Genomic DNA, 27,809 nt, shown 5'->3' with positions numbered 1-27,809 from the left:
AAACTGGTTACAACCTATATCAGTAGAATTGGGGCTCTTATGGTTTTGGGGATTTTTGTACTTCTTAAGAATGTGCATTACTTGTTATACTATTCTTTTTTTTAAAAAATCTGTTACTTGGTAAGAAAATTATGTACACTCATGCTGTGGATCATGGCCAAGTTAAAAGGCAATAGATCTCATTTCTGAGTGAGAAACCTTTGTGTTGTGCCTCTGTGAATTTTTTTTTATTTTATTATTGTTTTTCCTTTTATGTGCAATAGGATATTTGAATTTTCTTTCCTCTCATTTTTTTTGTACTTGTAGTACATGCAACCAGTATTAATGTTTTTTTTTAATTTTGCACTAAAATAAGTTTACAATGTCAATTAGCCCTGATATCAATGCATAACCAAAAGCTTTAGATAATGGAAACTTGCCATTGATTGTTAAATATTATGGGACTTTAATAATTATGTCTGATTTCAGAAGAAGGAATTACAAAAGAGCCACTGTACACTGTCAAGAAGCACAAGGTCATGTAAACTAACCAATCCCAGTAGGATAGATGAGAATTTGCACCAAGACAGAGGACTTGTTTTACAGTTTGAGGAAGTAGTTGACAACGTCAGACACGGAATTTCCCTAAGCCAGATTCAGACAAAGTACCTCAGTTTGGCTGCCATTTTGGCTCCCCTATCCCTGTGAGTGAAGGTAAAATCAGACCAGGGAATGCTATTTCCCTTTTGCTTCAAAGTCTAGTCCCTTTTCTCTTTTTCATAGTATGGCAATTTTCTCTAGTCCTGACTGCTGAATTGGTAAGTGCATATTACCGTAATGGTCCTATAGGCTTGTGGGACAGAAATCACTTTACTGGTCCCTGATTCTAGGACCTGTTGTAGACTTATTCTTGCTTACTTGTGATTTTTATATACAATTTGATTTTTATTTTCTTTCTTTTTTTCTATTTGTTTTTTTTTTTGTTTTTGACTTTCTTTTAACAATTGATTCATGTACCACATAACTCAGCCAAATATCCTAGGGTGATCCAGGTGTTGATCAAGACCTTCCTCAGGGGAGGATTGTATTATTATCCTATAATACAAGGTTTAATATCTTTTAGAGAAATTTTAGGATAAGAACCTCACTAACTCCCTGAATCAAGAAAGTGAACTATTTGGAGAAGGTGCCATGAAGATGCCTGCAGAAATCACACACTGCACCGAAAGATCCAGAATAAATTTTGGGATGCAGTGAATAGAATTTGGATGGGGGGAGAGGGGTGGGGTGTGAACACATTTATTTTGAACGTAAATTCTTATGCCAAAGAGGACTTCCCCCAATAGACTTTTTGTCAATGTGCCTAGCAATCATTGGTTCTATTCTCTTTTATTTCCCTCTTATCCCCAAATTATTGTAATTTCCCCTTAGAAAGTACAATATTATATGTACCTCTAGTTAAAGATCTTTAGAAACATAAGTTAGTTATTTGTAATGATTCATTAATTCCATTTGTGTCCTCACACTGAGTGCAAACACTGCATACATCCCTATGTAGGATAAAGTTCTGGTTGACCCCACCTCTCTCTCTCTCTCTCTTCCCCTGATCATGGCTGCAGAAGCTGGCTTTGACTAAGGCAGAATTTACTCACGTGGTCTTATTTTTGTTAAATAATTAGTTTTTATACTTCAATTTTCTTTTTTATTCCTTCTACTCCAAGCGATTATTAATAAACATTAAAAAATCAATACTTGGGAGTTATTGATATTGATTTGAATCTTATAGCAGAAAGGCTGTGGTGTACTCCCTCAGCAAACCAACTGAATCAGCAGCAGCTTTCAGAGCTCCCAGTCACAGACAGCAAGAGTGGCCAGACAATTGGTTAGAAGATTACAAGGGTCTCTCTACAGGCCTCTGTTGCAGAATTGCTCATAACTCAGAACCAGGGTGCAGTCTGAGGGTAAGGAAGAGCACTAACACACACCAGTGCTTGCAGTCACAGGAGAGTATGAGACTTTGCACATGGATCCACCAGGGAAAAAGAGAGTTTATGGACACTCACAGACCACAGCACAAGCTGGGAGAATATTAAACACATCTCTCCTTACATCATATCACCTTGGAAGAACTGAAAAGTTTTACATTCTCACAGTTAGCTCTGAAAGTAGCTACACAAAAAGCTGAAGCTTGGGACACTGTCCCCTTATCACAGGAATGTGTGTGAAGTAAAATATCTAGGGGATTTCTGTTGTAGCTTTGATCCCATGTACCTCAGTAATGGGACACAGGAGTCACAGAATGATGTGTCATGTCTGACAACCTGGCATAACATCACCACGTTTAAAAGCTTTTGGCCAAGGAACAGGAAGAGGAGTGAGAGGTTTTGGAAAGCCAGCACAGGAAGCAGAGGCAGTCTCTTGGCTTCCGTACTGTTCTGAGCTGGCAGTTTTTTTATGAGCTTTATCTTGATCTATGGCAAGCAGTGAGCCAGTTGCAATGGAGGATTGGTTCTTTCCCTAAAGTTAGGAAGCCTGCAAACACTCTTCTATCTCTGTCTCTTTACTAATAAATGCTTATAAATCTTATAATAAGCCTCCAAATTAATTTTTATTTATAACAAATGGAACCCACCTGTAACTTTGTTCAGGTAAAAGATAAGAAATGGAAAATGAATAAACATCAAAAAAAGAAACTCAACAAAGAAAGCTAATTTGGCAACTGTAAAGACCAAGCACAAACTCGGAAGAAGACAACAAAGTTAATATGACTGCATCCAAAATCTTTAAGAAAAATATGTTGGTCTTGAGGCCAAAAAGACTTACAGAAGGAACTCAAAAAATATTTTTAAAGACAAATATTAGAGATAGAAGAAAAATCATGAAAAGAAATGAGAGTGATGCAGGAAAATCACAAACAAAAAAAAGATTTAACAGGTTGGTAAAGGAGGCACAAAAATCTTCTGAAAAGAAGAACTCCTTTAAAAGCAGAATTGGCCACATGGAAAAAAAAAAAGATGTACAAAAACTAAGTGAACAAAAGAAATTATTTAAAAACAGAACTGGCCAAATAGAAAGAGAGGTACAAAAACTCACTGAAGAAAATAATTTCATAAAAAATTAGAATTGGGTAAGTAAAAGCTAATGACTCCATTAAACATTAATAAACAATCAAAGAATGGAAAGAAATAGAAGAAAATGTGAAATATCTCAATGGGTAAACAACTGATCTAGAAACACAGATCCAGAACAGATAATTTAAGAATTATTGAACTACCTGAAAGTCATGATGGGGGGAGGGGGGTAAGCCTAGACATCATCTTTAAGAAATTACTAAGGAAAATTTCCTGATATTCTAGAACCAGAGGGTAAAATAGAAACTGAAAGAATCTACCAATGATCCCCTGAAAGAGATCCCAAAATGAAAATTCCCAGGAACATCATAGTCAAATTCCAGAACTCCCAGCTCAAAGAGAAAATATTGCAAGCAGCCAAAAAGAAACAATTCAAATTATCACAGACAATACAAGTCTTGGCAACTTCTATTCTACTGGTTCACAGGCCTGGAATGATATTCCTGAAGGTAGAGAATCACTTAACCAAGAATCAAATCTAGAAAAACTGAATATAATCCTTCAATGGAAAAAATTGAGTTTTATTATAAAATAGAGGAGTTTCAAGCATTCCTGATTTTTAAAAACAGTTGAATAGAAAATCTGACTCCCAAATACAAGACTCAAAAGAAGGATAAAAAGATAAACAGGAAAGGGGAATCATTAGAGATTCAACAAAATTAAACTGTTTATATCCATATATGGGATGATAGTACTTGTATCTCCAAAGACCTTTATCATTATTAGGGCAGTTAGAAGGTGTATACATAGACAGAGACCAAAAGTGTGAATTGAGTATCATGGGATAATATATTAAAAAAAAAATAAAATGAAGGGATGAGAAAGAGAAGAGAAGGAGGAAGGAGAGGTAAAATGGGATATATTATCTCACATAAAAGAGACAAGGAAAGAGCTTTTACAGTGAAGGGAAGGATGGGGGAGGTGGAGAAGGGTGCATTTACATCTTATTCTCATCAGAATTGGATCAGAGAGGGAAGAACATACACCCTCAATTGGGGATAGGAATCTATCCAACTCCATAGGAAAGTAGGAGAGGAAAGGGATAAGAGCAGGGAAATGGTAGGGAGGAGGCTGACAGAGGAAAGCTGATAGAAAACAGGGTAAATTGGGGAATGTGGAATGGTAAAAAAAAAAATGTACTGTACAGTGAACAACTATGAATGACTTAGCTGTTCCCAGCAATACAACAATCAAGATAATCTCAAAGGACTCAAGCCATTTGCTTCCAGAAAAAGAACTGATGGAGAAAGAATCCAGACTAAAGCATACTATATTTCACTTTGTTCAAGTTTTCTTCCACAAAAGGATTTATATGATTGTACATGTAAGATCTATAAAAGATTACTTACTATTTCAGTGAAGAGGGAGAGGAGGAGAGAAAAAGAATTTGGGATTCAAAATCTTTTTTAAAAGTTTAAAAATATTATTACATGTAATTGAGGAACAAAATTATTATCAAATTTTAAAAATATAAGTCAGTTTTGATCTTGGGAGGATCAACTGGGGAAGTTCAAAGGACATTATATGGTCAAGATGGGAAGTGAATGGCCACTTTGACTACGGTGCTCTGATTTTCCTTCCTCTCTTCTTTAGTGATGTGTATAGCTCCTATATATTATTATTCTTGGAAAGAGAGTCAGGTGCTTGCGAGCTGTGTCTGTGCTATCATGGGTTTTCCATTTAGTCCACAGTTAGGTTCTGTATGGTCCTAAAGCCAGGACATGGAGTGCATTTCATCTATAAAATGGGAGCATTGAATTAGATGATCTTCAGCCTCCCTTAGAACTATAAGATTATATGATAATAGTATTTTTAAAAGCTCATTCAATATAATATTAGACTTAGAATCAGGAAGACCTGGTTTCAAATTTTACCTTTAATAATTACTGAATGGGTGACCTTGAACAGGTCATTTAGTTTCTATATGCCTTGGGCACAACTCAAAAAACAGTGATTTTTAAAATTATCATTAACAACACACTTCCATATTGGTCACTGTTGTAAAAGCATACCTTAGACATAACCAAAATCCCAAAATAAAACCTTAAATACACTGATGTGAAAGATAGTATGCTTTGATCCACATTCATATGACTCCAATAATTCTTTCTCTGGAGGTGGACAGCATTCTTTATCAGAAGTCTTTCAGGATTTCCCCAATCATTGCATTGCTAAGACTAGCAAAGTTTTCACAACTGAACTATGTACAAATGTTCTCCTGGTTCTGCTTAATTCACTCTGCATCAGTTTTTGTAGATCTTTCCAGCTTTTTTTTAAATCATCTTGCTTATAATTTCTTATAGCACAATAGTATTCCATCACCAACATGTACCACAATTTGTTCAGTCATTCCCCAACTGATGGACCTCCCCTCAATTTCCAATTCTTTGCCACTACAAAAAGAGCTGCTATAAATATTTTTGTACAATAGGTCCTTTCCCCTTTTTTAGTATCTCTTTGGGATACAGACCCAGTAGAGGAATTCCAGGATCAAAGGAGAGGCAACAGTTTTAGAGTTCTTTGGGCATAGTTCCAAATTGTCCTCCAGAATGACTGGACCAGTTCACAAAGGAGAAGAATTCTTACTTTGGTCTTATGAAGTTCTTTATTAATAAATGTAAGTATATTTGTGAAATAAAAAATAAAGAAAGCAAAGTGTAAGGGGTAAGTAAAGAATGTCCACAAAGAAATGGATAGACTAATCTAGAAAGAGTGAACTCAAAAGAGGAGAAGCTAGTGGGTAATGTCAACAGGGCTAAGGAGCAGGAAGCCTGCCCATTCCTGCCCATCCCTACTAACAAAATATTGTGTAGATGGGTCACCAGGGACCAGGTAACCCACTGGAAGAAGGCAGGTTTCCATAACTGCAAGAGGAAAGAATATGAAGAGAAGTTAACACAGAAGATCCAATAGAAGAGGAAGACAGTACTAAAAAGGGATGGAAAAGGGGATAGAGCAGCTGGAAATTTTATGTCCCCAATATTAGGAGAGGACAAAATTTGGGAGCAAGTAAGGAAGAGTAAGATTAAAGATTGGAATGAAGGAGCAGTAAGGAGCGGAAGATGCGATGCAAATGACATTGCAAAAGAACAATCACCCAAATAAATATCCTCACAGAAGCTCTAGATACCAAAGATTATAGAACTGAAGGATCAACATTAAAACTTTGACACAAAACAAGAAACTGAATCTAAATTGATTCAATTGAATCAACAATTTTTATTAATTTTATAAATTTTATAAATTTTCAAATGAAGAGCTTAAAAAATTAGCAGCCTGAGACTGCTTCTTCATTGCTTCAAATGGAGGATTTGAGGTCAAGAAGAAATAAGTTCAGATCCTATATCTGATGCTGGGTGCACCTAGGGAAGTCACTGGGTTTCTTGTGGACTTCAGTTTCCTCATCTATAAAATATGGATAACCAGCACCTTTACCATCGGATGGGGGTGAGGAGCTCTATACAAAGGGCAGCTACTATCAGTGTTGTTACTAGCTAGTAACCCTGGGCAAGTCACTTAACATTTCTGACTCTCAATTTTTACCTTTATAAAATATAGTTGAGCCATATAGTCTCTGGGACCCTTTCTTCCTGCTCTGAATCAATGATCATATGGTCTAGTCAAAAGGAACCAGGCACGAGCATACTCCATTCACAATCTCTTCCTACATTATCCACATGTAATAGATTCCATGGCTTTCCCTTTCTAGGTCCAGCATCTCACTTTGGGAAATGAAATTTACCTTGATTTAAAGAAGTTACTGACTTGAACACTTAGAAAAGTCCAAGAGGAGATACCAGACCAATTCAATTCATCAACAAACATTAAGTGCCTCCTAGGTACTAGGAATTGTGCTACGAATGACGAGTACAAAGAAAGTGTAAAAACCAGTCCCTTCCCCCAATTCCTGCTCCAGCAGGGGAGACCACACCAAACAGTTATGTCCTTTCAAGATAAATGCTACAACTGTGCAAATGAAGATAAGACCAGGGGGAAGGCGTGGGCAATAGTAGGGACTGAGAAAAGTCTCTTCTGGAAAGAGAGATTTGAGATGATTCAAGGAGCAAGAAATGAAGGATGGAGAGGGCACCCAGGACAGACAGTGAAAAAGCAAAGTTGGAAGATGGAGTTTATGTGAGGGACAAAAGGAAGCCTGTGTCACTGCATCTTATGCTGCTCACTAGGCAAGCAAAGCATGCTGATCTCAAAGGCACAATGAAGAGTCATGGTTTCTCCCAGAAGAGCAAAAGACAAAAAGTTGTATAACACCATCATTCAGAAAATAACAAGATAATTTCCCAGGACTTCTCAACACAGAAAATGAAATACTAATTAAAAGAATAATTTGCTGCCAGAAAAACTTCAAGGCTACAAATTCCAAGAATATAGTTATTAAAATTTAACAATCAATTCAGAAATAAGTCCTGTAATAACCAGGAGAAAAATCTTCAAATTTAAAGGGAAAGAAATACAAATGCAGAAGATTTAGAAGACACTGGAAGTCCAATTGACAAATGGGCAAGGGACATGAACAGGCAGTTCTCAGCCAAAGAAATCAAAACTATTAATAAGCACATGAAAAAGTGCTCTACATCTCTTATAATCAGAGAGATGCAAATCAAAACAACTCTGAGGTATCACCTCACACCTAGCAGATTGGCTAACATAACAGCAAAGGAAAGTAATGAATGCTGGAGAGGATGTGGCAAAGTGGGGACACTAATTCATTGCTGATGGAGTTGTGAATTGATCCAACCATTCTGGAGGGCAATTTGGAACTATGCCCAAAGGGCGATAAAAGAATGTCTGCCCTTTGATCCAGCCATAGCACTGCTGGGTCTGTACCCCAAAGAGATAATGGACAAAAAGACTTGTACAAAAATATTCATAGCTGCACTCTTTGTGGTGGCCAAAAACTGGAAAATGAGGGGATGCCCTTCAATTGGGGAATGGCTGAACAAATTGTGGTATATGTTGGTGATGGAATACTATTGTGCTCAGAGGAATAATAAAGTGGAGGAATTCCATGGAGACTGGAACAACCTCCAGGAAGTGATGCAGAGCGAAAGGAGCAGAACCAGGAGAACATTGTACACAGAGACTGATACATTGTGGTACAATCGAAGGTGATGGACTTCTCCATTAGTATCAATGCAATTTCCCTGAACAATCTGCAGGGATCTAAAAAAAAATACTACCCACAAGCAGAGGATAAACTGTGGGAGTAAAAACATTGATGAAAAGCAACTGCTTGACTACAGGGTTGGAGGAGATAAAACTGAGGAGAGACTCTAAATGAACACTATAATGCAAATCCCAACAACAGGGAAATGGGTTTGAGTCAAGAACACATGTGATAACCAGTGGAATCATGCGTAGGCTATGGGAGAGGGAAAGGCGGGGGGGGGGGGGGGGGGGGGAGGGGGGAGGAAAAGAAAATGATCTTTGTTTCCAGTGAATAATGTATGAAAACGACCAAATAAAATAATGCTTAAAAATAAATAAATAAATAAATAAAAGAAGACACTGGAAGTTGACTCTCTAGGGTTCTTTAAGTACATCATCCTGTTATGTGTAAAATGGGCCTGTTTTGCTTCTTGCTTACCAATGATTAGCCCTTCAATTTTTTTCTTGTCTTTTGCCACAGCCAGCATTTCTAGTACAATGTCAGAGAGCACAAAAAGGAGACTCCTTTTCACCCATGAATGTACTAGAAAAGTATATTTATCTCTGTTATACATGCTCGTGGGTTTAGATACATAATACTTATCACTTGAAGCAAAAACCTATTTATTTGTATGTTGTCTAGTACTTTTACCAGAAGCAGACATTATATACTGTCGGCAGCTTTTCTGCATTTGTTAATAATATAATCACGGGATTTTTGTTGATTTTGTTCCCTAATAGGTTTACAGAGGCTTTGAGTTGCCGTGTTTCCGTTCAAAAACAAAGAACCAAGTTTCATAGCCAATGTAGTCAAACCAACAGGTTGTGCCCCCTTGAGGTTGGCTGCACATGCAAATGAAATCCCTAAAATGTCACTGCTCTTCTGCCCCAGTGAAGACAATGGCCATACAGTATGTAAACTACTTTCCAGTAGCTATGCTCTCATTTCTAAATCAAGCTACTTGTAAGGAGACTTCTAGGATCCAAATCCCAAAATGGTATTAGAGAAAACGGCTTTGATGTGCCCAGATGTGCTGAAGACGGGCAAAGGGACAAGCCAAGGGAAGGGATTATTATTTCTAGTCTAACAGAAAGGTTTCAGTCTCCTTTTCCACTTACCGCAGGAAGATGTCCTTGGGCTCTTATAAAATATCCTCAGTGTATTGGGACACAGTAAGCGAGGTGCTAAGGTTGTTACTGAAGGAACACACGGAACCGGAGGAACACACGAGATTACAGGAATACACGGATGCGGCTTAATGAAATGCTGCTGGCGGACCTACGGGCGTGGAGTGTGAGGAAAAAGAAAAGATGAAAGCGACTTAGAATCCATCACGCTAACTTCCGAGGCCCTGTCTCTTCTGTGACTTCACAAGGGAGGCAAGACCACTGAACGCTCAGCTGACCAGCCAGAGGCTGCTAAACACGAGCATTTTAGGGACTCCGTCACACAGGTCGGGTTGGCTTTCTAAGGGAATTTCTGACAGAGCAAGAACTGCGCCTCCGCTGCTCTCCAGGTTTGAGCTTTACCGCATTCAGTCCAGCAGATGAAGTAGCGGCCCCCGCAGTCCCTTGGGGATAGCCCAGGCCACCCACTTTGCCCATTAGTAGGGAGGTCGGGCCCCCATGCAGATCTCGGCCCATCCCCACCAAAGTGGCATTCAGGGATTCTCTCCTCCTTCCCACCGGACTCCGTCTGGCCCTGCGGGGAGAGAGGCCCCCTCTCCTGCTTATCCCCCTGCCGCAGCCCAGGCCTTTGCCTCCTCTTTGGTCCCCTGGCCCTCTCCAGCCCTGCCAGCTCCTGGGGGCAGGCACTGGGCATGTGCACTGCACCCGAGTCCCTGGAACTTAACCCAGGACCTGACACATGCGAGTGCAGAAAGATGCCCGCCCTGGCCACATGCTCTTCAAGCGCCATCACTATCACACAGACTCCTAGTCAGCCAGGAAAGCCTTGGATGCCTCAGCCAGCTAGGGTTCTATATCTAGGAGCACATGCTTGCTCGCTCACACACACACTCTCTCTCACACACGTGGCTCACACATTCACATGCTCACATACACACATCATATGCACACTAACATACATGTTCACATGAACTCTCACACACTCACATGCACATATATACACACGTGCCCACACCTGGACATGCACTTCCTGCTTCCCCCCCGGCCATCCTTCATGCCCAGGGGCTCCGATGCTGGGCCTTCCCTCTGCTTGTCACTGCCAGTGCCCAGGGCTGCCCCCCACCTTGGCTCAGTCCTAGAAGGACTCCTGGTTGAGGACCAGGTTGAGGCCCCCCACCATCACTCCTCCTACCCAGAGAGGGGCTAGGCCTAGCCTTTGGCCCTGCCATAGGCCACCTCACACAGACATCACGCTTTAGGAAAATGGTCCCAAGCTGTGCTAAGCGAAGGAAGAATGAGGGTGGAGGTCTGGGGGACCGGAGAAGCCAAAAGGCCAGCCTCAGCTCTAGGGCGTTCCCGGAGGTAAAAGGCATGAGCAGGTGTGGAGAGGCCTGATCATGCCCAGGAAAACAAAGCCCAACCCTCTTTGGCCCCAACCTCCCATCTGAGAATCAACACTGTGTCCTGGCTCCAAGGCAGAAAGCCATGAGAAGTGTCAGAGGCTGCATTTGAACCCAGGATTTCCCATCTCCAGATTCTCTACCCACTGAACCATCTAGCTGCCCCTAGAAAACTGGACTCTTCCAGAGAGCACCTCACAGGAAGCCAGGGAGTCCAGGAGGCTGAGCAGAGGCCTGCAGGCATGGGAGATGGCAGAGAGGGGGAGGCAGAGGGCCACCCAGCTCTTGTCTGGGAAAGTCATGACCCCCTACCCCAGGCAACTCCTTCCCCTCTAGCTCAAACTCCAGGGTGCCCCAGCAGGGCATCCTCAAGGCCAAGCCAGAGAAGGGCATGAAGGAGCATGATATGCAATCACTCTGACAGGCAACTGCAGTGCCTGCTGTGTGCTGGCACTGGGTTGGGAAAAAGAGGTAGAGTCTTTGTTCTCCTCATTTTACACCTGAGGAAAATGAGGCAAACAAGAGGATATGGCTTACCTAGGAACCCCTCACAAGGAAGTGTCTGAGGCTGGATTTGAACTCAGATCTTCCTGACTCAAGACCCAGCACTCTGCCCTCATCCCCACTGCCTACCTGTCTCAAAAAGAACCAGCTCCTCTTCCCCACTTCCCAAAGTGTTCCCTAGAGCATCTCTTCTCTCCTCTGGCTCCCTCCAGATGCCCCTAGCCTGGCCTGGGCTACTGATGAGGGTCACAGAGAGAACCTTCTCTTCCACGTGCACAAACACTGCAACAGAGCCTCAACTTTTTACTAGCAGAGATCATGTGCCCTCAAATAGCCACACTTGCTCCTGGGGAGGCAAAGTCTGGTGGATCTCTCAAGATCAGGAGTTCAAATCCAGAGTCAGCCATGTCCTGGATGGGGGACCCCAGGAGTCTGATTTACTTCCTCACAGAACTGTCAATAGGCCTGTCGCTATGCTTTAACACAAGTGAGGCCCTCAAGTTCCTCAGACCTCTGTAAAAGGGATTTCCCTCCCCATTATGTTGCTGTTTGACTTCATCAATCAGTGACCTGGAGGTCGTTTACTACTAAGATGTGTAGGTATAGACAAACCCACAAAGAAAGTTGAAACCAATGAGAGGAAGCTGATGCCACAGGCACTGCCCCCCCCCCCTTTCAGTGGTGACAGGCAAATTAAGGAACTATGATTGGTTCCTGAGATGTACCGTGGGAGAGCTAGCGGGTACAGAAAACTGCTTATAAGGCAAGACAAAGGCACTTTAGGCTCTCTCTCTTACTCTCTTCTGGGCTGGAGCCTAACTCTCTACCTCCTTCCCTACATATACCTCTCATGATGAACAGGAAGTAGAAAAATAGAAACAAAAGTTTAAAGCAAAACAGATCAATGGGGTATGGGTATCATCTGAAGGAAAACCCCTACTCCCTAGAAGTTTTTATCATCAAATATGCTTATCCCTGGTCACTTTGGCACTCAGGGTATTATAGACTCTGTTAAAAAACTATGGATAGCCCCTGATATGACTACCATAGCCTTTAAAGAATGTACAGTCTATCCCACTTGCCAGGCATACAATCAACATGCTTTTTGTGGCAAGGCTTTTAGTAGGCATCCTCTGGCTTACACACCTTTTGAGCATTTACAAATTGACTTTATTGCTGTGCCTAAGGTTGGACATTATAAAGTTTGTCTGGTCATACTGGATCAGCTGACCAGATGGCTGGAAGCTTTTCCTAGCACCTGGGCCACAGCAGCTTTTGAGGGAGATTGTCCCTCACTTTGGCCCACCAGAACAAATTGATTCAGACAGGGGAACAAATTGATTCAGACAGGGGAACTCATTTTACTGATTCTGTTTTGTCTCAAATTTATTCATTTGGGGATCGCTCCCCAATTTCATTTACCATATCACCCCCAGAGCTCAGGACAAGTTGAGATAATGAATAGAAATCTTAAGAATATGATTGGAAAATTGTACACTGAGACTCATTTTAAATGGTCTGAGGTTCTCCCCTTAGCTCTGTTTTATCTTTGAAGCAGGTCCAGGGGAGATCTACATATCTCATCATTTGAGATGCTTTTTGGGCATCCCCCATACAGATTAAGCCCTTTTCCCCTAAATATACATCATTACTAGGGAGGGGACACTTCTACTGATTCTTATATATAAGACTTACAGATCAAATTGCAAGAACTCCATGCATCTGGAGCTACAGGACAAGCGGAACCTCCAGACTTCTCACTCTGTGACTTACACTCAGTAGACAAGGTATACATAAAGAACTTCCATCCAGCGTATTGGAGGAACTCAGCCTTCCTGTGAAGGTCTGTTTCAAATACTGTTAACCACTCCAACAGCTATCAAAATTGGAGAAAAGGACTCTTGGATTCATTGCTCACATGTAAACTGGGTACCTTCTATCGACACTGTCCTGTCCCATGCAATTGTCTTTATTTGTACCCTCCTATGACTGGACTGGAGATAATACCATTATAAAAGTCCATAGACAAGTTGGACACTATTTTGGCTGACACTGAATTCTTGAAATTTATTTTACTGTTTTTCTTTTTATTTGCAATAGGATATTTGAATTTTTTCTTCATATTTTTTATACGTCAAGTACATGGAATCAATATTAATGCTTTTGATTTTTAAGGATGTTTACAGTATCTATTAGCCCTAATAAAAATGCATTCCCAAAAGCTTTAGACTATAGAAACCTGTCACTGATTGTTATGTATTATGGGACTTTTACTAATAATTGTGTCTGATTCCAGAAGAAGGGATCACAAAAAAGCCACTGCACAGTGCCAAGAAGTACAAGGGCAAGTAGACCACCAATTCCTATGGGATTGATTAGAATCTACACTAAGAGAGAGGACTTGTTTTGAGGTTCAAGGAAGCAGCTGTTTGACAACTGCAGATGCAGAACTTTCCCATGCCTTATTTCCTACAAGTACTTTGGTTTGGTTTTCATTTTGGCTCCCTTGTTCCTGAGATTGAAGGTAAAATCAGACCAGGAAATCATACTTCCCTTTTATCTCAGAATCTAGACCCTTCTCTTTTTAGTATGGCAATTTTCTGTAGTCCTGGCTGCCAATGGGTAGTGTGGTTTTGCCGCATCTGTCCTGCAGCCTTGTAGGACATAAATCACTTTAAGTGTGCCTTGCTGCTGATTCAAGGACCTGTTATGGATTTATTCTTTTTTATTCATAATTTTGTACACATACGTTTTTGACATATTTTTTCCAGAATTTAATTTTTTCTCTTCTATTTTGTTTGTGTGTATGTTTTTTTGCTTTTCTTTTGACAACTGATTCATATACCCCATAACTCTGCCATGTGATTCTGGTGTTGGTCAACACCCTCCACAGGGGAGATTATACAATTATCCTAAAATCCAAGGTTTAAAATCTTTTAGAGAAATTTTAGGAAAGGAAATTCACCAACACCCCAAATCAAGAAAGCAGATCTTTTGGAGAAGGTGCCATAAGGAAGCCTGTGGAAACCACACACTACATCAAAAGGTCCAGAATGAACTTTGGGATATAATGAACTGAATTGAAGAAGATTGAACATATCATTTATTCTGAATGTAAACTCTTATGACAAAGGGGAATGCTCTCTAATTGGCTTTATGTCAATGTGTCTATCAATCTTTTTTTTGTTTCTATTTTATTTTTATTATATTATTTTAATTCCCTCTTATCCCCAAATTATTGTAATTCCCTCTAGGTAAAGTGCAATATTCTATACATCTCTAGTAAGAGAATCTTTTAGTGGAAATGATTCATTAGGGTGACTAAGCATGTTAATCTCCCAAAACTCTCAATTGGGGAAGACTACAACATGCTCATTTTCCAATAAAATCACCGAAGGGATTGTGTAAAAGGAATTTTCCTCTCCATTATGTTGCTTTGTTTGACTTCATCAATCAGTGACCATTGAAATGTGTAGATATAAACAAACCCTCAGAGAAAGGAAGTTGAAACCAATGAGACAGGAAACTGATGCCACAGGCACTGCCCCCTTGGGCGGTACCAGGCAAATTAAGGAACTATGACTGGTTCCTGAGATGTGATGTGGGAAAGCTAGTGGGTAGAGAAAACTGCTTATGAGGTGTGGCCAAGGCACTGCTCGGGCTCTCTCTTACTCTCTTCTGGCTGGAGCTTGGAACCTGAAGGAACCCCTGATGGTGGTGAGCTTCAATCCATCAAATGGCAAATAGGGTAGTCAACTAATCAACTCTCTACCTCTTTCCTATATTTCCCTCTCTTTACTATCACTACTTTGATGTAATAAAGCTCCTAAGCTACTAGCAGCCTCATAATTTAATTTTAACTATTACAGCTCCAACAAAGGATGAGCTAGACCAAGGAACCTCTCCTGTCCCTTTTGGCCTTAAAATGTTGGGTCTATTCTGGGTTATGATGACAAGGAGCCAGATATGCACGGAGGCAGTTCCCTCCCTTACTAACAATGTTACCAGATTTGAACTTCCCACCTAGCTGCTCCCCTCCTCCATCCCCCCAGACAGCCTCCCCACCAAAGACATACCGGGGCCTCAGACAGTCGCGTCTGGGATATCTCAGGGGACGTCTGGGAAGTGTGGTCTTGGATGTCAGGCACTGTCTGAGAAGTGCCGTCCTGGTACTCTCGGTGCTCTGCCTTGGAAAGCAGCGGCTCCACAGGGTCTGGCTTAGAGGACGTGCTAGACGTGCTCACGTAGAAGTCAGCCTGGGAGAGAGATGGAGGAACGCTATAATCCAAAGCCCCTTCTCTGAACTGGCCCGTGAAAGCCTGGAGTTTGGAGTCCCTGGCACTGTCGTGGCTGCTCTGGGAAGCTCCAGCTATGGGGGGCTTCGGCACATCACTCATGTTGTACTTCTCCCCTCTGAGCAGTTCAGTCACTCTCTCGCTGGTTATGATTCCAGTTTCGCTGAGGGTTGGACTTCTGGTATTGCTGTCATCCTTCAGAACTGCATTCGAGGCCTGAGGCTGGAGCACTTCGCTTAGACTCATGTAACTAGGTGAGAGAGCATGGCGTATGCGATTTGTCAAAGTGGAAGAATACACCTGAAGCTGCGACAGAGCATGGGGCAGCTCTCCCAAAGGAGACGTGGCATCAATGGAAGGAAGAGGATGCACGTTCAGCTGGCTGCCCACATCCTGGTTGTCCAGAGATGACGGGGCTTTCCAAACAGTAATGTTTGGCGACTTTGGTCTGGCTGATTCTTCATGAGATAAGACCAAGGCAGACACAAGTTTTGGAAGAACCGGAAATGTCCTCACAGATGCTTCTGGAGTGATATTTTGGCGCGGAATTACTGAAGGAGTTACCGGAAGGACTTGTTGAGCTTCTTGAGTCAGCAAAGGTTTTTCAGTTTGAGAACTTGAGGAAGAAAGGTTCTGTTTCCAATCAAGATCAATCCCCAAGAAAGCCTGAACAGGTATAGACTGGGTTTTACTTCTAGCAGGTTCTATAGAAGCTGCCACCTCATGGAATGCCACAATTTTATCAAGAGCTTCCATTGGGCTGTCTATACTGACAGGTGAGGAGGGGACAGGCTGACCACTGACAGGGTGGAAAGTGATGTCAGGATATTCTGCCCCTATCGCAGCACTGTCGCTGTCCACTGGAAACTGTGCTGGCCTTATGCCAGGGCCTAGATATCCTGCCCTTGTTGCAGCACTGTCACTGGTGACTAGAAGCTGTGCAGGCCTCAAACCAGGGTCCAGATATCCTGCCCCTGTAGCAGTACCTTCACTATCCAATGGAAGCTGTGCCAGCCTCACTCCCGGGCCTAGATATCCTCCCCCTGGAGCAGTACCTTCACTGGGCACTGGAAGCTGTGCTGGCCTCACGCCAGGGCCTAGATATCCTGCCCCTGTAGCAGCATCTTCATTGTCCACTGGAAGCCGTGCTGGCCTCAGGCCTGGGCCTAGATATCCTGGCCCTGTCACAGCACCTTCACTGTCCACTGGAAGATGTTCTGGCCTCATGCCAGGGCCTAGATGATGTCCTGCCCCTGTTGCAGCACCTTCACTGTCCACTGGAAGATGTACTAGCCTCAAACCAGGGTCCAGATATCCTCCTGCCCCTGTTGCAGCACCATCGCTGGCCCCTGGAAGTTGTGCTGGCCTCATGCCAGGGCCTAAATATCCTGCCCCTGTTGCAGCACCTTCACTGGCCACTGGAAGCTGTGCCGGCCTCACGCCTGGGCCTAAATATCCTGCCCCTGTCTCAGCACCATCGCTGTCCACTTGAAGCTGTGCTGGCCTCATGCCAGGGCCTAGAAATCCTGCCCCTGTTGCACCACCTTCGCTGTCCACTGGAAGCTGTGCCGGCCTCATGCCAGGGCCTAGAAATCCTGCCCCTGTTGCACCACCTTCGCTGTCCACTAAAAGCTGTGCTGGCCTCATGCCAGGGCCTAGATATCCCACCCTTGTTGCAGCACTTTCGTTGTCCACTGGAAGCTGTGCTGGCCTCATGTCAGGGCCTAGATATCCTGCCCCTGTTGCAGCACCGTCGCTGTCCACTGGAAGCTGTGCTGGCCTCATGTCAGGGCCTAGATATCCCACCCTTGTTGCAGCACTTTCGTTGTCCACTGGAAGCTGTGCTGGTTTTGCACCAGGGCCTAGATGTCCCACCCTTGTCACAGCACCATCACTGACCACTGGAAGCTCTGCCGGTCTCACACCAGGGCCTAGATGTCCTGCCCTTGTTGCAGTACTGTTTCTGACCACTGGAAGCTCTGCTGGCCTCACACCAGGGCCTAGATATCCTGCCCTTGTCTCAGCACCATCATTGTCCACTGGAAGTTGTGCCGGCCTCATGCCAGGACCTGGATATCCTGCCCTTGTTGCAGCACCTTCACTGTCCACTGGAAGCTGTGCAGGCCTCAAACCAGGGTCCAGATACCCTGCCCTTGTTGCAGCACCTTCACTGTCCACTGGAAGCTGTGCAGGCCTCAAACCAGGGTCCAGATACCCTGCCCTTGTTGCAGCACCTTCACTGTCCACTGGAAGCTGTGCAGGCCTCAAACCAGGGTCCAGATACCCTGCCCTTGTTGCAGCACCTTCACTGTCCACTGGAAGCTGTGCAGGCCTCAAACCAGGGTCCAGATACCCTGCCCTTGTTGCAGCACCTTCACTGTCCACTGGAAGCTGTGCTGGCCTCATGTCAGGGCCTAGATATCCTGCCCTTGTCACAGCACCATCTCTGGCCACTGGAAGCTGTGCCGGCCTCACGCCTGGACCTAGATGTCCTGTCCTTGTCGCAGCACCATCTCTGGCCACTGGAAGCTGTGCCGGCCTCACGCCTGGACCTAGATGTCCTGCCCTTGTCGCAGCACCTTTGCTGGCCACTGGAAGCTGTGCCGGCCTCACGCCCGGGCCTAGATGTCCTGCCCTTGTCGCAGCACCATTGCTGCCTGCTGGAAGCTGTGCTGGCCTCATGCCAGGGCCTAGATGTCCTGGCCTTGTCGAGGCACCGTCACTGACCACTGGAAGCTCTGCCGGCCTCACACCAGGGCCTAAATGTCCTGCCCTTACAGCAGCACCTTCGCTGACCACTGGAAACTGTGCTGGCCTCATGCCAGGGCCTAGATATCCTGCCCTCGTTGCAGCACCTTCATTGTCCACTGGAAGCTGTGCAGGCCTCATGCCAGGACCTAGATGTCCCGCCCTTGTTGCAGCACCATCACTGACCACTGGAAGCTCTGCCGGCCTCACGCCAGGGCCTAGATGTCCCGCCCTTGTTGCAGCACCTTCGCTGGCCACTGGAAGCTGTGCAGGCCTCATGCCTGGGCCTAGATGTCCCACCCTTGTTGTAGCACCGTCGCTGCCCACTGGAAGCTGTGCAGGCCTCACGCCTGGGCCTAGATATCCTATCTTTGTCCCAGCACCGTCGCTGCCCACTGGAAGCTGTGCCGGCCTCACACCAGGGCCTAGATATCCAGCCCTTGTCGCAGCACCATCACTGCCCGCTGGAAGCTGTGCCGGCCTCACGCCTGGGCCTAGATATCCAGCCCTTGTCGCAGCACCATCACTGCCCACTGGAAACTGTGCCGGCCTCACGCCTGGGCCTAGATATCCAGCCCTTGTCGCAGTACCGTCACTGCCCGCTGGAAGCTGTGCCGGCCTCACACCAGGGCCTAGATATCCAGCCCTTGTCGCAGTACCATCACTGCCCACTGGAAGCTGTGCCGGCCTCACGCCTGGGCCTAGATATCCAGCCCTTGTCGCAGTACCGTCACTGCCCGCTGGAAGCTGTGCCGGCCTCATGCCAGGGCCGAGATATCCAGCCCTTGTCGCAGTACCGTCACTGCCCACTGGAAGCTGTGCCGGCCTCACACCAGGGCCTAGATATGCTGACCTTGTCGTAGTACCGTCACTGCCCGCTGGAAGCTGTGCCGGCCTCATGCCTGGGCCTAGATGTCCTGCCCTTGTCCCAGCACCATCACTGCCCACTGGAAGCTGTGCCGGCCTCATGCCAGGGCCTAGATATGCTGACCTTGTCGTAGTACCATCACTGCCCACTGGAAGCTGTGCTGGCCTCATGCCTGGGCCTAGATGTCCTGCCCTTGTCCCAGCACCATCACTGCCCACTGGAAGCTGTGCCGGCCTCATGCCAGGGCCTAGATGTCCTGCCCTTGTTGCAGCACCGTCACTGCCCGTTGGAAGCTGTGCTGGCCTCATGCCTGGGCCTAGATGTCCTGCCCTTGTCCCAGCACCATCACTGCCCGCTGGAAGCTGTGCCGGCCTCATGCCAGGGCCTAGATGTCCTGCCCTTGTTGCAGCACCGTCACTGCCCGCTGGAAGCTGTGCCGGCCTCCCGCCAAGGCCTAGATATCCCATTCTTGTTGCAGCACCATCGCTGCCCGCTGTAAGCTGTGTCAGCCTCATGCCAGGGCCTAGATATCCCACCCTTGTTGCAGCACCATCACTGCCTGCTGGAAGCTGTGCCGGCCTCACACCAGGGCCTAGATGTCCTGCCCTTGCCGCGGTACCATCACTGCCCGCTGGAAGCTGTGTTGGCCTCACACCAGGGCCGAGATGTCCTGTCCTTGCCACAGCACCGTCGCTGCCTGCTAGAAGCTGTGCTGGCCTCACGCCAGGGCCGAGATGACCTGTCCTTGCCGCGGCACCATCGCTGCCCGCTGGAAGCTGTGCTGGCCTCACACCAGGGCCGAGATATGCTGACCTTGTCGCAGTACCATCACTGCCTGCTGGAAGCTGTGCTGGCCTCACACCAGGATATAGAGAACTCTGGCCAGACTGGCCGTGGGAAGACACAAACCGGGAAGAAAGGGGAGGGGGCGCATCCACCAGCTTTTTCTGCTTGGTCTCTGGTGATTTCAAACCCTCAGGCTTGGGCTTCGTCTCATGTTCTTCTGGGTTCTTATAACTAAAACTCACACCACCAACAGAGCTATCTGAAGAGGAAGAAATACCTTGTCTGACTTTCTCTAAGCAAGAAAGGAGGAAAGCAGGTGAAAGCTTGATGGAGGCCACGTCATCTGCAAGTGTGCTCTGGCACGTCCTGCTCAGAAACATTTCTGGCTTCAAGGGAGCCCCCCACCTCCTCGGGGACAGAGGAGAACTGAGGCATTCATCGCTGTCCGCTGTGTATGATGTCGAAAACTCATCACATGGATCAGGTGCACAAAGAGGCTTGTGTTCTGAGTAACTGGATACAGGATTAGATAAATAGCAACATGGATCACAAGGGGTGGGGGGGCAGACCCTGGGCATCGGACGAGGATACCCACTGACAGTGCTGTCACAGAAGTCGGAGGGGCCTTCGGAGCTGGACAGACACAGCTGAGACTGCCTGGACTGCGTTTCTCTAACTTCACATAGATCTGGAATCCCCCTGATTCATGGAAGATAAAAAGGGGTGGGGGGAAATAGTTTCTTTTCAAATGTAAGCACATACTGTATCTATCTACTTTTATAAACAGATAGTATCTATCTACTCATATCTCTCTATCAATCTACAGACATATAGATAGATATAGATGTATCTCAAAGGGTCAGAGACAGAGAAGCAGAAGGGGAAAGCCTTGCCTAAAGTGACTGAACCAGGTCACTGGAAGCTGAGGTCCATGAGAATAGCTGCAGCCCTCTTTTCCACTCTACCTCAAATTGCCTTCTGAGTGAGAATCTCACAGAAGAGAAATCAGGGTTATGTTGGAAATGTGCTTGAAAGGACACAATGTCCTCACTCTAAGCACCTTTAGAATATTTACTGATTAAATGAGACCCATCATTTGTAAATAGTTAAGTGACTAGGAGCAGCTGAATGAATAGAGCTCACTGAATAGAGCCAGGCTTGGAGAAGGGAGGTTCTAGGTTCAAATGTGACCTTAGATGTCCCTGATTATGCGATCCTGGGCAAGTCAAGAGGGAGGGAGGGAGGGAGGAAGAGAGGAGGGAAGGAGGGAAGGAGAGAGGGGAGGGGGGAGGGAGGAAGGGAGGGAGGAAGGGAGGGAGGGTGGGGGGAAGGTGGGAAGAAGGGAAGAAGGGAGGAAGGGAGGAAGGGAGGAAGGGAGGAAGGGAGGAAGGGAGGAAGGGAGGAAGGGAGGAAGGAAGGAAGGGAGGAAGGAAGGAAGGAAGGAAGGAAGGAAGGAAGGAAGGAAGGAAGGAAGGAAGGAAGGAAGGAAGGAAGGAAGGAAGGAAGGAAGGAAGGAAGGAAGGAAGGAAGGAAGGAAGGAAGGAAGGAAGGAAGGGAGGAAGGGAGGAAGGGAGGAAGGGAGGAAGGGAGGAAGGGAGGAAGGGAGGAAGGAAGGAAGGGAGGAAGGGAGGAAGGGAGGAAGGGAGGAAGGGAGGAAGGAAGGAAGGAAGGAAGGAAGGAAGGAAGGGAGGAAGGGAGGAAGGGAGGAAGGAAGGAAGGAAGGAAGGAAGGAAGGAAGGAAGGAAGGAAGGAAGGAAGGAAGGAAGGAAGGAAGGGAGGAAGGGAGGGAGGGAGGGAGGAAGGAAGGAAGGAAGGAAGGAAGGAAGGAAGGAAGGAAGGAAGGAAGGGAGGAAGGGAGGAAGGGAGGAAGGGAGGAAGGAAGGAAGGAAAAGAAACTATACAATGAATTATGGATCCCAAGGGACAGCAACCTAGGTACTTCTTTACCAAACCCACTATGTGTATAGAACCTTCTCCATTGACTGCAAAGTAGCGGATTAATTTTCTAGTGTTAAGAGGCTCTGAAAGGGACCTCAAGGAGACAGAGAAATGCCCAAATGATGTCTACTTCACAGCAATCATTTGAGAGGATTCCCTAGGGACAGATATCCTGCCTTTAAACAGTGTTTTCCTTCTTTTTTATACAGACACTTCCTAGCAGGTAAGAGAAGGAAGATAACTCCATTTGTCCATTCATGAGGAGGAAAATACTTGTCCCAACCAGGTTACTAGTCATCAAATGAACCTTGAAGGGCAAAGCTTTAAAGGAAAAATCAAAATGTACTCTGAACTAAGGAAAAGCTAAAAAACTGCAAAAAATATATTTTTTAATTTCTTCTTAAAATCTAACATTAAGTGACATATGTCCACTCTTTTTTTAAACTCTGGTCTTTTTCCATGCATGACAACTGAATTTTTACCTATATTATCCATAACAGAACAAAATGGCAAGCAAGTATATGTGGGATGTTTTTCTTAGGCCCAAATTATTAATATCTAAAGAAAAAAAATTACTAGGAAAATCCATAGTTCACAAAATCAAAGAAAAGCAGTCCTACCTCAGAGGCACAAACTCCAGCTCATTCTGCTGAAACAGCGTCTCATTCCAGACCTCTTGGGTCGTAGATGATGCCAGCAAAGGGTTACAGGAGGAGTTATTCGTATCCTCATTCACTGAAAAGTTTGATAATACAAAAACATTAGTGGATATTAAAGATAGTTATTAACTATTACATAGTTCTTTATGCATCTCAGGACACTGCCATATGACAAAATGCCCTCAGGGAAAGGAAGTCCTCATTTGGTTTAAAGTCATGATCCACAGATCCAACTTTGCTTATAGTTCAACAAAGCCTTAAACTGAAAACATGAAGGAAGTCTCAAAAGTTTCATCATTAACCAGCAATTTCTGGAACCTAAAAAGAAAATATCCTAAGAATAACAGTGCTCTTGACTCTAAGCCAAATCAGAATATGACAATGAAAAACACAATAGGATAAGGATGATGATTAATTCCCATTGCAAAATGAAGTATTCCAAATGCCCCTGCAGAGACTCCTGGACAAGATCCAGAAGCAGACCAAAGAGTTTTCCCCAACTGAACACAGGGAAAACCAAGTGAATAAAGAATGTTTTCTGTCCAAGTGACAGCACTTGTGGTAATTGTGGCAGATAACATTGAGAGCTCACTCATGAGTATACATACATACATACATACATACATGTCTTTAGGTCTGGACAGTCTGAAAACATACTAGGGCCTGAACTAAACAAGAAAGAGTGGCTGACCAGCCTCTGAAACACACTGCAAAACTCCTTTAATGGTCCCTAATCCAAAGGGTCATCACCTTCAAACTAATAATCTGGAGGGCAGCTAGGTTGGATTGAGTTCAATGGATTAAGAACTAGGCCTTGAAATGAGAGGTCTTGGGTTCAGTTCTGGCCTCTGACACTTCCTAGCTGTGTGACCCTGAGAGCAAGTCACTTAACCCCCATTGCCTAGCCCTTACCACTCTTCTGCACTGGAACCAATATTCAGGAACATCCAGAGAAGTTCTGACTGTCAGTCATGGATTACTAAAAATCAAATGAGAATGTATCATAGCTCAGAGAGTACTAAAGATATACATGGTAGGGTGAGCCAACTGTAACACAGAACCATCAAAAAACTACAAGGAAGAGGAAAAGATGTGAAGCAGATAAGCCAAGAAAGAAGTAGGGCGGCCCCAGGAGGAAAGGGAAATGGCTGTCCTCTAAAGGCTGTGAGCAGGGAAGTCAAGTCAAGTCTGCATCATGAGGACAGAAATCTTAACCAGCCCAGAGAGAAGAAATGCCAGCAGGAAGCAAGAGGAAGGAGAAGAGAGTAGAAGATCACCTTCCAATGCTCCACAATGGGAGGGAGAAGGAAGTATTCTTTTTTTTTTTTTGCTCATCCTGGTGATTGCTGCCTAATTTTTTTGTTCCATATTAGCCGTATTGAAAAAAGAGAATACACATTAAAAATAAAAGCATTTACAAAAGGCTGCTTCAATCTCCATTCAGAGTTCATCAATTCTCCCTCTGGAGGTAGGGAGCATTTTCCATCAAGGCCCTTTGGAACTGTCTTGATCCCAGGTAATCATCATGACTTTACAGTCTTGGTCACTATGCTCACTTTACCTGGCATCAGTTCATAGAAGCTTTCCCAGGTTTTTCTGAAACCATCCCCCACGTCATTCCTTAGAGCACAAGAGTGAGAATGAGGTATCCATAAGGGAAGAGAAGAAAGTTTCACCCAATCAAGAAGAAGGCAAATGTGGCCTTTGTCAGGCTTTGGGAGGGAGAAGAGCACTTAATCCATCCAGGAGAAAGGGCAGGAAAAGGTATTGATCCCCATGAGCTGCTCCTCCCAAGAACAATCCAGCCAAGGTACAGAAAGGATCAAGGGAGAGAGGACCTGGGAACAGTTCCGACAAGAAGAGTCGGTAGGTGGTTTCTCTACTCAGTTCTTTGTTATGCTCCCAGGCACAGAGTCATGATGGAGAAGTCCAAGGAAGGTCCCTACTTAAAGGAAGGTTTGGGAGTGCCTGGTTCTGTCTAGTCAGTGGATGAGATGGAAGGACAAAGACAGATTCCATCTCAAAAGAAGTTATCTGTTGTCCTGGTAATGGAGCATGTAATTAAGAAATAGAATCTGGACTTCTGATAATTCATTCACATGTTGCGTGAAATCTAGAGTCTAGAGTCTAAGTCCCTCTCTTCACCAGGGCCCCCTGAAATCAAGAAAAGGAAAGAGGAGTCTGGGAATGGTATCTGAACTCCTCTTACCCTGCACACTTCCTATGTGAACATGCCAAGCTGCAGGATGGCTCTCTCCCCATTACTCCTCAAAACCTGGCACAGTGCCTAAGACACAGCAAGTGTAAAGAAATGCTTGTTGCCTGGGCTACAATTTAAAACAGAGGGATGGCAGATTACTAGCCAGAGGTGGAATACATGGAACACAGATTGATGCATGAAAATAGATACAGAGAAGAAAAAAATAGCAGTTGAGACACCTAAAAATTCATGAGACAAAACTAAAAGAATAAGCCAGTATAAAACTCCTGGGTTCTAAAAGTTTGCACATAATGCAAATGCCCAAACAAGAGAAAAGACATGCATGAATGCAAGAAAGAGCATCCAAAGTGCTCTTGGGAATCAGGGACAGAAAGCACTCCCCTGGATAAAGAGGGAATGTATTCCAGGCAGGAGTATACCACAGAGATGTTAAACACACAGCCCATGAACCTCTACCTGCAGCCCACCACACTCACAAGTGCCACCCAACACAGAGTGAAATGTTAAGTGGGGAATATCCAACAAAATGAGTAAAAATATAAGAACACAGATATTATTATATTTTTTTAAACTCTCACCTTCCACCTTAGAATTAACCATGCATTGGTTCCAGGCAGAAGAATGGTAAGGACCAGGCCATTAGAGTTAATTGACTTGCCCAGGATCACACAGCTAAGAAGAGTGAGGCCAGATTGAACCCAGGACCTCCTGTCTCTAGCCCTGGCTCTCAATCCACTGAGCCACCCAACTGCCCCCTGATACTGTTATATTTTAAAACTACATCAATATGTGGTCCACAGACATTCTTCTGTATGCATAAGCAGCCTCTGTTTCTATTTGTTTGACACCCTGCAGTAGGAGACACCCAGAAAGTGGAAAGTCTCAAATAGTAGGCTCAGGAGTGTAAATTGAAGCTGAGAGAGCATAAGGAGATACCAAAAGTTTTCAGGCAGAGGAAGGGATTGGGCTGTGTGAACTATAAACTGGAGAGCAGAGAGGCTGGTTGGTTGTTGTCCTTTGTACTCCAACAGGTCAAAATGCAGCACTATGTTTGGGGGCAATGTCCAATGTTTCTGACTATGGCTGATCAGACCAACAGGAGCTCCAAAGACTCTACCCAAGGACGTGCACAAAGAGCCTAAATGAACATCTAGAATAGACATGGCTCTAAATTTGTGCATCTCACATCTCTTTTAAGCTACTGCAATTCTGCTTTCCTCAGAGGACAGAGCCTTCCTGGAAATTAACATTCCATGACTCAGAAAAGAATATATATCTAAAACCAAGAACCAACAGCATATGGAATGAGAATAAACTAAGGCCTTTCCAATACAATCATGGACAAAGTAAAGAATGTCCACTGATCCCACTATTATTTGATATTGCACTAGAAATGTTAGCTATTACAGTAAAAAAAGAAAGATATTGAGGGAATAAGCTTAGACAAAGCAACAACATCATTACCTTTGCAGATATGATTGAATACTTAGAAAACAGAATCAACTAAAAAACTGAAATTTGATTGTAAAAAAAAAAAAGAAAATCAAGCAACCAGCATCAAAAATGAAAAATGTAAATTCACAACCAATAAAGAAATAAAAGGAACTATGAGGCAATATTATGCCTAATCATGTCAATAAATCTGACCATCTAAATGAAACAGATGACTACTAACAAAAATATAAATTGTCCAAGACAAAAAAGCAATAAATAAAATACTTTAATAATGATATCTGAGAAAAAAAATTGAAGAAGCTCTAAATATGCTCCAGTGGAGAAGATACAACTGGATGGATTTACATGTGAATATTACTAAACATTTATAGAACAATTAATTCCAAGACTACATAAACCATATGGAAAAAATAGGAAAAGAAAGATTTCTACTACCAAATCCCTTTGACATAAATATGATCTTGATACCCATATCAAGGTAAGTGAAAACCAAGGGAAAAAAAACTATCCCTAATGACAAGTGAAGTAAAAATTTTAAATACAATATCAGCTAGTGGATTACAGCAACATATCACAATAATCACACTATGACCAGGAGGAATTTATAGCAGGAATGCAAGACTATCTCAATATTAGGAAAACTGTAATTGTCTCAAGGATATGAATAGGCAGTTTCCAGAGGAAGAAATCTTAGCTATCAAATGAAAGGTTTCAGTTATAACGAATCAAAAGATATTAAAGATGTACTCAAAAGCTGAGCAAAGTGTTCATGGACCAGACTTATAGATATATTTCTAATAGTTCACATGATTTATTTCTGAAACCTTGAATTGGTTAGGTATTAAATTTTGTGGAACTTAAAAATCAAGTCTCTACTGTTATCTGCAGTCTATAAGGGGTGAAGATTGGATTTGGCTCTCCCGATTGTAATAATGAAGGTACTAAGCTCTTCCTTGATTGTGAAGATTAAATTGTAATCCCCTGTCTATTTTTGGATTTTAAACCCCAAAAATGTAAGCATAGTACTTAAAAGTTGAGTATGGAGACCTACCCATTTTGGATTTTAATCACAAAAAGGTGTGAACAACCATTTCATAAAAGGTCTATCATCTTGAGACTCCTTTCCCAATCTGTATCAGAAGAAGCCAGAGCACGTATCTGTCTCTGTCTCTATCTTGTCTTGTCTCTATCTTGTCTCTCTGTCTCTCTCTCTCTCTCTCTGTGTCTGTCTCTCTCTCTTTCTTCCTTAATACCTTCCCCCTCTATTGTAAAATAAACTACCATTAATTCCATTTTACTTTAGTAATTCATTTTTGGGATTTAGAAATTAAATCCCTGGCGACCAATTCAATATTCAGTCCAACCATAAATTTAACAAAGGCTAAAACAAGCAATTTTTATAGCTTCTTTGTACTGTCAAAGACATACATTTAACATCTGGATGTCTTGGAGCCAGGATTCCAGTCAGGAAGGACTTTCAAATGATCTTCTTTCCTGGGTACCCGGCTATACTATTATGTTCCTTTCCAAT

General features: G+C 43.9%; 1 protein-coding gene across 1 annotated transcript in view; it reads right to left on the bottom strand.

The window, feature by feature from the left end:
• The window catches only part of ALMS1 (ALMS1 centrosome and basal body associated protein), a 100,513-nt gene extending 79,811 nt beyond the window's left edge, over positions 1–20,702 (bottom strand). Inside the window, exons 1-3 of the mRNA XM_007477862.3 lie at positions 20,601–20,702; positions 15,385–15,564; positions 9,396–9,555 (exon numbers count right to left, since the gene is read on the bottom strand). The gene's annotated coding sequence lies outside the window, so the exon portion shown is untranslated. The remainder of the gene's footprint in view (positions 1–9,395; positions 9,556–15,384; positions 15,565–20,600) is intronic.
• Positions 20,703–27,809: the final 7,107 nt, after the last annotated feature.

The sequence above is a fragment of the Monodelphis domestica genome, chromosome 1 (assembly GCF_027887165.1).
Source record: "Monodelphis domestica isolate mMonDom1 chromosome 1, mMonDom1.pri, whole genome shotgun sequence".
NCBI classification, from domain to species: domain Eukaryota; kingdom Metazoa; phylum Chordata; class Mammalia; order Didelphimorphia; family Didelphidae; genus Monodelphis; species Monodelphis domestica.
This window is presented reverse-complemented; position numbering and strand designations above follow the sequence as displayed.